Here is a 13,470-nt window from a genome sequence, read left to right as displayed (position 1 = left end):
CCATTACTCTGCCCTGTGGGGAAGAACAGAAAGTACAGGTAGAACAGTGTCATGATCTGTAAAATGTACCAATCCAGTGGAAGCAAGGGGCTTGAAAGCCAGAGGGAATCCTGAGACTGTGCCTTTCATAGTTTTTGAGCAGGGCAATAACATGACCATAATATCTGTGCTTTAGGAAGATAATTTTGTGACAGTATAAAAGAGGGACTGTAGCATCAAGATAAATAACAGAATAGTTAAGTAACAGTTCAAGAGAACAATAGGTTTGTCACAAAGCAGTACATGATTAATTACCAAATGGATTCTACAGACAATAATTACTATTGGAATTTTTAAAACATAAATTTGGATAATGGTGATTCGTGAAACTGTTCTAATAAGGCCAAGGACATGAATTTGATTTCTTTGTGGGTCAGAATGTTCTATGGCTGAGTTAAACACTTAATCATGACCATCTTGCAACTGGGGGGTGGAAGAGGCATAAATAAAATCAAGTAAGAAAGCAAGTTAGAGTAGTACTAATATTTCATTTCTACTGAGAAAAATCCCAGTCTTTATGTCCTTCTGATGATAGGTTAGCACTTTATCTATTAAAGATGGTAGGTTACAAATATAATTAGAAAAAATGGGTTTTGTAAGATTTACCTCTGTAAATCTAAATACATTTTATCATAGACATGCTTGTAAAGATTTTGATCATAGACATGCTTCTAAAGATTTGTGTAAATAAAATTTATGTAAATTCCCTAATATTTCAAATCTATTTCTGACATGAATTTTATGAATAATCAGTATGCAATTTTTTCCCTGAAGAGAAAATTTATATAAGCATAAATATTATGAAGTTTGCTTGATGAACATAAATTTAGAGCAAATTTGGAAAGGCCAATGATTTAATGTATAGAATATGGGCTATGAAATGTAACAGTGGATGTTTCGATTAGTTGTATGGTTTTATGTAATTTAACTTCCCTGAGTCTCTGGTTCTGTTTTATAAAATACAGGTAATAATGTCTACTTTTAGGGTTGTTTTGAGGATTAGAGATTGTATGTGTATTGTAGGTAGATGATATTTTTATCAGCTATTATCCTGATTCAAATGTTCAACATCAGTAGCCATCTCCATAACAAGGACACACCTGCTATTAGACCCAGGTGGTTTACATTTAAAATATGACTTCAAACAATCTCATGATGGTCTCTTCTCTCATCACTTTGAAAATATTTTCCTTATGTTTTCTGTCTTCCGTTGTTGCTGTTGTCAGCTGTCCGTCCAGTTGTCTTTCCTTTGTTGGTAACCCTGTGATAAGGGTAAATCACAAATGTTACATGGGTAATGTGAACAGTTACAAGTGTTGTGGTTTTAACATGGTGACAATGAACCAGTTGCTCCTAAAGGTAAAGAAAACTCTTGCTGATACTAGGGAGAATTTTTTCCTTTGAGACTTCGTAAAAAAACATGTAATGAACAAAAATTCTCGATATTTTCTTCCCTAACTACCTTAAAATAGGCCCTCATCCTCCATTACTATATTCCCTTATTCTCATGTAATTTTTTTCATAGGACTGATTGCTTCTTTTTTTATATATATATTTTATTTTATTTATTTTTATATTTTTGAACTTTATTTATTTTTGGCTGCGTTGGGTCTTCATTGCTGCGCACGGGCTTTCTCTAGTTACGCCGAGCGGGGGCTACTCTTCATTGCAGTGCGCAGGGTTCTCATTGTGGTGGCCTCTCTTGTTGCGGAGCACGGGCTCTAGGTGCACGGGCTTCAGTAGTTGTGGCATGCAGGCTCAGTAGCTGTGGCCCACGAGCATAGTTGCTCTGGCATGTGGGATCTTCCCAGAACAGGGATCAAACCCGTGTCCCCTGCATTGGCAGGCGGATTCCCAACCACTGCGCCACCAGGGAAGTCCCAGACTAATTGCTTCTTGACACTGAGTTTTATTTGTGTGTATTATCTTTCCCTCTACCTCCCACCCCTGCCCCAGAATGTTAGCTGCTCTATCACACCAACTAACTTTAGTCTTTGGTGGCTCTGTTCAAAATAAGGTTTCTGAGTATATTCGTTTGCTAGGGCTGTCATAACAAAATACTACAGGCTGGATGGCTTAAACAGAAGAAATTTATTTTCTCTGTATTCTGGAGGCTAGAAGTCCAAGATCAAGGTGTCGACAGGTTTAGTTTCTCCTGAGGCCTCTCCCCTTGGCTTGCGAGTGGCCACCTTCTGGCTGTGTCCGCACATGGCCTTTTCTCTGTGCATGTGCACCCCTGGAGTACCTTTCTTTCATAAAAGCATCAGTTGTATCGGATTAGGATCCCATCCTCATGGTCTCATTTTAACTTAATTACCTCTTTAAAGACCCTGTTTCCATATAGAATCATTCTGAGGAACTGGCAGTTAGGGCTTCAACATATGAACTTGGTGGTGGTGGAAGCAGGGGACACAATTCAGTCCATAACACTGAGAAAGGGAGTCTCACTGGCTTAGTTTAGGCTCACGGTCACAGAAGTCAAAATAGTGAGGAAAGTGGAATCAATACCCAGCAGAAGATAGGAGAAAAAGTGTTAGTTATTTAAAAACCTGATAGCTGATATGTCTTCCCTAAGGAACTCGAAAGACAGCTAGTGAATTGCAGAGACAGAAGCTCTAGTTTCAGCTATTTTTTAAATTGTGGTAAAAAATACATAACATAAAATTTACTTTTTTACCATTTTTAGGTGTACAGTGTAGTATTGTTATCTGTATGCATGTTGTTGAACAAGCAACGTCTAGAAAAATTTTTATCTTGCAAAACTGAAACTCTATTCCCATCGAACAACAATCCCCTTTCTCCCTCCCCCCAGCCCCTGGCACCACAATTCTATTGATACTTTCTAAGAGTTTAACAATTTTAGATACCTGACATAAGTGGATTCATGCCGTATTTGTCCTTCTGTGACTGGCTTATTTCACTTAGCATAATGTCCTCAAGCTTCTCTTGTGTGTAGCATAGGTTTTGTCCAAGGCTGAATAATTAGTTTCAGTGATTTTTTAAAAGGCAACAATAAATTTTACCAAAATATTTTATCACCTTTACTTCAAATTTCTCTCGCAACATCTTTTGAATTTCTCTCCTCTTATTTAAGTATCCAAAATTGTTTTTAATGTAGGTCTTTATGTAGCAAATACTGTTCAACTACATAGGACATAGTGTCTCTGTGTTTTCATAAAATTCAGGACTGAGTTTACTTTTGGATTTTCTTTCTTTCTTCCTCTCTCATTTCCTTTTGTCCTCCCTCCCACTGTTCCTTCCTTTCTTTATTGTGTATTCATTAAGTGCCTACCTTGTGTCAGCCATTGTGGTAAGAATTGAGAATTCAAGAAAAATTCTATTGCAGCAAAGCTTCCGAGGTCTTATAGATCTGAGAATACCTTATCATGCCTTCACATTTTAATGGCTACATAGAAAACTCTAGATTCTAAATTCTTGTTCTTTAATACTTTGGAGACTTTTCTACATTGTCTTCTTTCATCCAGTGTTGCTACTGAAAAATCTGAAGTCAGTCTAATTCTTATTCCTTTGTATATTCTCTGTTCTTTCTCTTTGTAACCTTTATTTCTTAAAATTACTTAATTTATTTATTTTTATTTATTTTTTTGGCTGCATTGGGTCTTCGTTGCTGCGTGCAGGCTTTCTCTAGTTGCAGCAAGCAGGGGCTACTCTTCGTTGCGGTGCACGGGCTTCTCATTGCGGTGGCTTCTCTTGTTGTGGAGCACGGGCTCTGGGTGCACGGGCTCAGTAGTTGTGACTCACGAGCTCTACAGCACAGGCTCAGTAGTTGTGGCACACGGGCTTAGTTGCTCCGCGGCATGTGGGATCTTCCTGGACCAGGGCTTGAACCTGTGTCCCCTGCATTGGCAGGCAGATTCTTAACCACTGCGCCACCAGGGAAGCCCCTCTTTGTAAGCTTTTAAAATGTTCTCTTTGTCTTTGAGGCTCATAAACATCACTCTGGTGTGTCTCAAGGTGGATTTTCCCTGTTTCTTCTCTTTGACACTTTAAGGACCTTTTCAATCTGAAGTATTTCACCTTTAAAAAAAAATTCTGGAAAATATAACTTCATTATTTCTTCAGATATTCCTTCCTAGTCAAAGGCTTTGAGAAGCAGCCAAGTAAATACTGAGAATCCTTTTGACCTATGCTCTTGGAATATTTATTTACAAGGTTCAGTTTTGTAGATTAGATTTCTTTCTCTAAATCCAATCATGAAACGTCATTCTGTAATGAATGATAATGGAAATGCTTTCTATTGGTTTTCAGTTTTCAGAATCAACATATAGACGAAGTGAAAAAATTTATCTTAGAGAATAAGATGCAAATTCTATAGACCTTGATAGTAAAATAATGGTATATCTGACTGAGTTTTGGAGAAGTGGAATGAGCTACAGAAGTACTAATATTTTTCATATTTATAGCAAGGAGTTAAGGAATGTAAATTAAAGAACGAGACGTTTAAGCAGATTACTTAAAATTTTCAAGTAAACCTACTAAAATAAAAATATAATAAAGACTGAATGGGGAGGGGGAGGTGCAGAAAACATAAGCTAATTTCTCATTTTTTCTGCTAGAGACAACAATCAATAAAAGAAATAGAGGTGTAGTGGTATCAGCAATATTGTTATATGCTTATATAGATAACCGCGAGAAGATAACCTAGAATCTAGATAATCCTTGTTATTAAGGGGATAACGAAGGTAATCTATAGAAGAACTAAAGCCAGAAATTGTATAAAAAATTGTCGTCTATGGGGAATGGAATTGGGAGTGGGAGGCAGGAAGAAAGACTTGCTTTTCATTTTAAACCCCTCTGTATTTTTAAAATTTTTGTTTCTATGTACACCTATTACTCTTATAATAAGAGCAAAATAAAAGCCTTTTTACTTAGAAAGGAATATCTGCCATTCTGGGGAAGGATAAATATTATCTTCAGAATTTTTGCCACATTGTATTTTTATGGTTACATTTTTAAACAAAGTATTATCGGATTGTCTTCAGATTACCCCATCTCCTGATCATGACAGAAGGCCTATTGCTATTTTAAAAAAATGAATGCTAGAATTCATTTTCTCAATTAGGTTAGCGATTTGTGGACATTTGTGCTTTCTGTCCAAACTACGGTTATAAATTTTCCATCTGAATTGTCCTGGACTGTTACCGTGGGGGCAGTTATAGAAGTTCAAAAATAAAACGTAATAGATCTTTATATTCTGAAACCTCCAATAGTGGTGAGGATTTATTTTCAAGTGCCTTCTGTTAGGATATTTACTTATACCTTGGCTTCTTTTGCAATTTATCTTTTTTCATAGTTACTATTCAGTGCATTTATTTCTCGTAGCAGCACTCATCTAGACATATTTAAAACTAATTGCCTGAGTCTGGAGGTGAACAGTTTTTCTATTCTATTTGTCCTTGTTCCAGTGAATGAATGTTAGATTTGTTGTTTTTTAAGATAATCCCTAGTCAGCAGGTTAATGTGCTTAGGATACTACTGAGCCGTGTGTTTTCTTGGATTGATAATAAAATAGAATACATTTTTCAAATAAGATTTTTGTCATTAAAAGCTTAAGCAAGCTACATAAAGAAATAACACAGGATTGTAAAATTCAAATAATTAATCATATGTATACATAGTTATTTCCTTTTTAATCCTGGATTTAATTCCTTATTGTTTCCTGGTAGTGTTTACAATGATTTATGTTCACTCTTATATTTAGGGCAAAGGCACTTAAATTCAATCACCAAAGAAAGAGAATAAACATTTGAAGAAAGACCATTGCCATCGTATCTCAAATCTCAAATTATCCTAGTGCTGTAAGTCAAATTCAGTGAAGTCTTTGAGTATCAAAAGCCTACTCTGTGTCTGGTATTGTACAAAGTATTATGGAAAGTGAAAAAGAAATAGTAGTTCCTGTCCTTGAAATGTTAGCCATTTAGCTGTGGAGATGGAATTTAGATAAATGAAACAAATGTAAGGTAAGAACTTGCAATATAATACCTATCCTTCAGAGTTACAAATGTAAATATTCAAACAATTCAGAAATGGCAAATATGAAGGGGAGCCACGGTAGTGAAACCTAGTGATGGGAAAAGCATTTTTATCTCAGGTTTAAAGGGATTTTAAGATTTAGATGTATCGTTGACAAGGAAATGGCCATCTAAGAAAAAATAAGACTCTGGACATTTGGAAAGAGCATGGCTTATTTGCTTACTAGAGGACACAGTGGTGTAGGGGAGATAGAATTGTGTGATTAACAGCCCTCCCCCCACCCCCACCCCCTTTTTGTGGTGTAAATCTATTGGCACTACTTTTGTGTGATTTACTCAAATGATGGTCATGGGGGGTTGCATGTTTCCTTGTTTCCTTTCTGTTATCCCTGATCCTTCACTAAAGACATGTCACAAATTTCAGTTTCCCATGTAATGAAGTGTTGATGGTGTGCTATGGGGAATTAAAGAGAAGTACCTGGTCAACATTTATGACAAAGTAGACAATGAATGGGCAGATTTCTTTCTCTGAGGCCAGATGATGATAGTGGAGGTGGCCACTGGATGAGGGCAGCTATAACCAATGGTAAAGCAATCTTAGGAGGGTCATCAGCATCAAAGTAGCAGTGCTGGCCTGAGGGAGCAGCTGATGATAGGACATGAGAGCACATGGGAGGTAGCACACTGGAAAATTGTCTGAAATCACTCAGGCACAGTTTGAAAGGGAGATGATTTCTAGCAATAAAACTAGCAGAAGCTCATTCCGACATATTTTGGGCCACATTTTTCACCATCATTTATTATTGTTCTGGTTGCCTTTGCATCCCTTTATGTCTTTTACCACAACAAATAGGAAGGGTAACTGATGTCCCAAGTCTCAATGAAATTCTGAGTAGTGGTAGGCACTTTGAATCTGGAGATAGAAAATAGTAACTAGCTAGTATTAGTAGATTTTTAAACATGGGAATTGTAGTAAGGTCTCAGATGCTCGATCTATAAAGTGAGAAGGTTGAACAAAACAATCTCTATTTATTTTTCTTATAAAAAGCCATTAGTCAACCCATTACCTAGCGATACGTTTTCTGTCCATCCCGCAATGTCAAAGGAAAGATCATTGATTCACTCTACTTTCTGCCCTCCACTCTCAAACTCAGCCTTAAAAATGTATTCACATAAGGGACTTCCCTGGTGGCACAGTGGTTAAGAATCCGCCTGCCAATGCAGGGGACACGGGTTCGAACCCTGGTCCAGAAGGATCCCATATGCCGCAGAGCAACTTAAGCCCGTGCGCCACAACTACTGAACCTGTGCTCTAGAGCCCACGAGCCACAACTACTGATGCCCGCGCGCCTAGAGCCCGTGCTGTGCAGCAGTAGAAGCCAGCGCAATGAGAAGCCCACGCACTGTAATGAAGAGTAGCCCCTGCTCACCACAGCAATGAAGACGCAACGCACCAAAAATAAATGAATGAATTAAAAAAAGAAAACTATAGTTGGCCTTCAATAAATATTTTAAAAAAATGTATTCACATAAAACTTTGAAAATTGTCACTTGATTTAGCTTTCTTGAAGAACATGCTGATTGAGTTTATTATTCTTAACCTGTGTTTTAAAAAGATTAACACAAAGCCAGATCTGTATTTCAACTTCATTGTCCCCTGTGATAAATCAGTACCTGAAAACCGACACTTGAATGATTGCTCTACAACCTAAAATAAATGAAAGAAAACAATCTGTTTTTCTATATAAAGGAAATACATGTTTATTGTACAAAACATTGTAAAGTATAAGGGAGACAAAGTTATCCACAATCTAAAAAAATATATATATCCAGAAACCTATATTTTATAAATGACAAGAGATAACATCTTTCTGCCTTTCAGTGCTGATGGTTTCCTATGCTGAATGTATCTTTGACTATGTATATAATTATTTCCTTAGTTTCCCTACACAAAAGGGAACATATGGGTCAAAAAATATGAACACAGTTAAAACTCTAGAATAAATAGCATCAAAATTTCCTTCTAGAAAAGTTTTACCGGTTTACATTCCTACAAAAGTATGAATGTTTGTCCTCACATTTTCTTGCAAGTACGGAACAAGTAGTTTGTCATTTTGATAGGTGAAAATATTATTTTATTGTAATTGTATTCTGTGCTTCTTTGGTTATAGTTTTATATGTTTTCCCTATTTTTAAAAATTGGGTTGCTTTTTTTTTTATTAAGTTTTGAGAGTTCCTTATATATTCTGAATCCAGATCCTTTATCAAGTATGTGATTTGTAAGTGTTTTCTCAGTTTGTAGCTTTTCTTTACATTTTCTTAACAGTATCTTTTTAAGAGCCTTATTACTATGCTAATATTTGATGCCTTTGTATCACTTTAGTTAAAATTAAAAGCAGAAAGAGAGAAGAGGGAGAAAGAAAGAGAAGAGAGACGAGAGAGAAGAAAACTGGTTGCTTTAGGTTATGTGCTCAACTGTTGTCTAGGGAAAGATGACATTTTGATATTTTCACCAAGATTGCACATAATGGACAAGGTTGCCCACTCTCACCATTATTATTCAACATAGTTTTGGAAGTTTTAGCCACAGCAATCAGAGAAGAAAAAGAAATAAAAGGAATCCAAATCGGAAAAGAGGAAGTAAAGCTGTCACTGTTTGCAGATGATGTGATACTATACATACAGAATCCTAAAGATGCTACCAGAAAACTACTCGAGCTAATCAATGAATTTGGTAAAGTAGCAGGATACAAAATTAATGCACAGAAATCTCTTGTATTCCTATACACTAATGATGAAAAATCTGAAAGTGAAATTAAGAAAACACTCCCATTTACCATTGCAACAAAAAGAATAAAATACCTAGGAATAAACCTACCTAAGGAGACAAAAGACCTGTATGCAGAAAATTATAAGACACTGATGAAAGAAATTAAAGATGATCCAAATAGATGGAGAGATATACCATGTTCTTGGATTGGAAGAATCAACATTGTGAAAATGACTCTACTACCCAAAGCAATCTACAGATTCAATGCAATCCCTGTCAAACTACCACTGGCATTTTTCACAGAACTAGAACAAAAAATTTCACAATTTGTATGGAAACACAAAGACCTCGAATAGCCAAAGCAATCCTGAGAAAGAGAAACAGAGCTGGAGGAAGCAGGTTCCCTCACTTCAGACTATACTACAAAGCTACAGTAATCAAGACAGTATGGTACTGGCACAAAAACAGGAATATAGATCAATGGAACAGGATAGAAAGCCCAGAGATAAACCCACGCACATATGGTCACCTTATCTTTGATACAGGAGGCAAGAATATACAGTGGAGAAAAGACAGCCTCTTCAAAAAGTGGTGCTGGGAAATCTGGACAGCTACATGTAAAAGAATGAAATTAGAACACTCCCTAACCCCATACACAAAAATAAACTCAAAATGGATTAAAGACCTAAATGTAAGGCCAGACACTATAAAACTCTTAGAGGAAAACATAGGCAGAACACTCTTTGACATAAATCACAGCAAGATCCTTTCTGACCCACCTCCTAGAGAAATGGAAATAAAAACAAAAACAAATGGGACCTAATGAAACTTCAAAGCTTTTGCACAGCAAAGGAAACCATAAACAAGATGAAAAGACAGCCCTCAGAATAGGAGAAAATATTTGCAAATGAAGCAACTGACAAAGGATTAATCTCCAAAATATACAGGCAGCTCATGCAGCTCAATATCAAAAAAACAAACAACCCAATCCAAAAATGGGCAGAAGACCTAAATAGACATTTCTCCAAAGAAGATATACAGATTGCCAACAAAAACATGAAAGAATGCTCAACATCATTAATCATTAGAGAAATGCAAATCAAAACTACAATGAGATATCATCTCACACCAGTCAGAATGGCCATCATCAAAAAATCTACAAACAATAAATGCTGGAGAGGGTGTGGAGAAAAAGGAACCCTCTTGCACTGTTGGTGGGAATGTAAATTGATACAGCCACTATGGAGAACAGTATGGAAGTTCCTTAAAAAAAACTAAAAATAGAACTACCATACGACCCAGCAATCCCACTACTGGGCATATACCCTGAGAAAACCATAATTCAAAAAGAGTCATGTACCAAAACGTTCATTGCAGCTCTATTTACAATAGCCAGGACATGGAAGCAACCTAAGTGTCCATCAACAGATGAATGGATAAAGAAGATGTCGTGCATATATACAATGGAATATTACTCAGCCATAAGAAGAAACGAAATTGAGTTATTTGTAGTGAGGTGGATGGACCTAGAGTCTGTCATACAGAGTGAAGTAAGTCAGAAAGAGAAAAACAAATACCGTATGCTAACATATATATATGGAATCTTAAAAAAAAAAAAAAAAAGGTCATGAAGAACCTAGGGGAAAGACGAGAATAAAGACACAGACCTACTAGAGAATGGACTTGAGGATACAGGGAGGGGGAAGGGTAAGCTGGGACAAAGTGAGAGAGTGGCATGGGCATATATTCACTACCAAACGTAAAATAGATAGCTAGTGGGAAGCAGCCGCATAGTACAGGGAGATCAGCTCGGTGCTTTGTGACCACCTAGAGAGGTGGGATAGGGAGGGTGGGAGGGAGGGAGACGCAAGAGGGAAGAGATATGGGGACATATGTATATGTACAAGTGATTCACCTTTTTATAAAGCAGAAACTAACACACCATTGTAAAGGAATTATACTCCAATAAAGATGTTTAAAAAAAAAAAAAGATTGCACATAATGGGTATTCATCAAAAGGAACAAGAAAAGGGTAATGGTTGTTATATGATTTCATTTGAGGAAAGATATGGACCCTTTTGGTGGAAAATGCACAAATGCAGTGAATGATGCATTTTGCATACAGTTACTTAAGAAGACTCTGAATTGCACAGGAACCCGGAAAGATTTAGAAAAGCAGTGGCATTGCTAAATTAAAACCTCTCTTGATAGTCTTTTTTTTCACATCTCTCAGAATTTCTATGGTTATCAAATCATAGCTGCCCAGCTAAATTAAACTTTGGCTTTCGAGTATTTTTTTTGTTTAAGTCAAGCCTTGATTGAAAATCACTACATGATGCCAGGTTCTTTGTGGGCAAAAAATTGTAGTGATATTGGCAGAATTATTGGGGATGAACTCATCAAGGCTCAGATTTCATAATATCCTAAGCTTTCATGATATCCTTCAAAACCAGAAGCTAAAAAAGGCAAGTCAATAGTTGAAAGTCAAGTAGACAAAGAATATTGGTCATACCTTATAATGGTCTTTGTGATACTCCAATTCTTCTAGTCAAAGAAATCAGTGAGTGAAGATATAGACTTGTTTAGGAACTTAAGCCCAAATAAACATATTACCTCTGCTTCCCTGTGGTACCAAACCCCAATACTACTTTATGTTCAGTGCCAACATTATAAGCATGTGTTCTGCTTTTCTTTAGATTGAAAAAGTCAACCCCTGCCCCCCCCCAAAAAAACTGGAAGTTCAACAATTTATTGGGAAGTTATGCCTTGGGGATTTATTGAGGCACCCTCCTATTTTCCACAGCTTCTTAGTTAGGACCTTCAGTACTGTAAATTTTTCTTATCTAATATGTGGGTGACCTTTTGCTATGTTTTCAAGATGAGGTGGGCTTAAAGATTAGCTTCTGTATACTTACTATTTTTACTTTTAAAGGTTATATCATTTCCAAAGAAAAAATACAATTTCCTCAGAACAGAGTCCATTGTCCAGAATATAATTTATTCTAAGGAGAGTAAATTTTTCATGCTTGACAGATTACAAGCCATTGAAAACTTTCCTAGACAGATTACTAAGAGACAATTAACAGATTTTCTGGTTTTCACTGGCTACTGCGAGTCACATCTCTGTATAACTTGCTTAGTCCTTGGTAACTGAAACTCTTTCCTGAGAATCTAAATATTAGCAGCTGTTTTGTGACTTCTTCAAAAGCCTTATATTCTGGGTCTTCTGAACGACAAAACTTTCTACCTATTTCTACATCAATGCCCTGGGATACTCTCTTAATGTTCTGATGCAAACCCATGGGAACCATCACAGACCAAGTGTTTATTTCAGCCTGTTCCTAGACCCATATCTCCTCGTCTAAGCAGCAGCAGCCAAACAAGTAGAACATTATACTGACTTGGTTTCAGGATCTTCCTTAAACATGATGGTATCTCATACTGTGTAATCTTTACTACTTGCTGAAAATAGATGACATTATTCAGCAAGCGGGCTTACTTCCAATGAAATTTTATTGCTTTTCCTTCCACATTGTATCCATCATTGTAGTATTTTAAATTCTACTAATCTTCTTTATTACCCATAAAAGGGAATCCCATGGCTGTCTAGAGTCTGTTCAAGAACTGACTATGCCTTGAACGGATTTGTTATAAACATCCATAGAAAATCCTGGCTTAGTATTGTTTGTTGATGAGTCAACTCTTACTTCTGAAACTGGGAAATATTAGGCAAGATATGTCATGACGTATCTCATTTCACTCTTAGGATATGACCCTTTATCCGAAGTAAATTTAGCCCAGATGGTCAAATTTTTTTGTACTTGCCAGAACTTGCCAATTGATAAGAGACAAGAGTTAATATATACACTTATAGAAGGTAGGCTGTTGGAGTGGTCCACGATTTTGGAATGCTTTGGAAACAAAGGAGATTTTTTAAAATTATGGTTATGTATCTATGTAGACACACATATATATCTTAGTCCATTTGGGCTGCTATAACAAAAATACCATAGACTGGGTGGCTTAAACAACAAACATTTATTTCTCACAGTTCTGGAGGCTGGGAAGTCCAAGTTCAAGGTGTCTATAACCATCACCACGATCTACTTCCAGGACTTTTTCATCATCCCAAACAGAAATTATATCCCCATTAAACAGTGACTCCTCACTGCCCACTCTTCTCAGCCCTGGTAACCTCTATTCTACTTTCTGTCTCTATGAATTTTCCTATTCTAGGTACCTCATATAAGCAGAATCATACAATGTTTTTTCTTTTGTGTCTGGCTTACCTCACTTAGCATAACATAACATTAAGGTAAATATATTAATATAAACATAAAGTATTTTCCACAGTGGCTGCAACACCTTACGTTCCTGCTAGTAATGCATGAGGGTTCCAATTTCTTCACACCCTTGCTAGCACTTGTTATTTTCCATATTTTTAATAATATCCATCCTAAGGAGTGTGAAGTATTAACAATAAAGGTTTTTCACCTTAGCAGTTAACTCAGTTAAAAATGATTAACAGATTAAGTAACTTTTAAATGCTCTAGTACTTCCTAAGGAGTTGGCTGTCATAAAGGTTGAAGCCATGCAAAAAACAGCATGGAGGAACAAAAAAAAGCCTAGATAATCAATACGGCAGGCAGGCCTCACTAAGATTCTGGC

At 36.5% G+C, this 13,470-nt stretch overlaps 1 long non-coding RNA gene across 2 annotated transcripts in view; it reads left to right on the top strand.

Moving 5' to 3' along the window:
- Positions 1 to 13,470, top strand: part of LOC137769329 (uncharacterized) — a 379,176-nt gene that overhangs the window by 33,581 nt on the left and 332,125 nt on the right. Inside the window, exon 4 of one of the 2 annotated variants that reach the window (XR_011074946.1) lies at positions 8,416 to 10,632. The exons of the other annotated variant lie outside the window; for it this stretch is intronic. This is a non-coding gene — a long non-coding RNA (uncharacterized lncRNA). Of the gene's footprint in view, positions 1 to 8,415; positions 10,633 to 13,470 lie in introns of those variants that run through there. 2 annotated transcript variants of the gene reach the window in all.

Source organism: Eschrichtius robustus, chromosome 9 (genome assembly GCF_028021215.1).
Source record: "Eschrichtius robustus isolate mEscRob2 chromosome 9, mEscRob2.pri, whole genome shotgun sequence".
NCBI classification, from domain to species: Eukaryota; Metazoa; Chordata; class Mammalia; order Artiodactyla; family Eschrichtiidae; genus Eschrichtius; species Eschrichtius robustus.
This window is presented reverse-complemented; position numbering and strand designations above follow the sequence as displayed.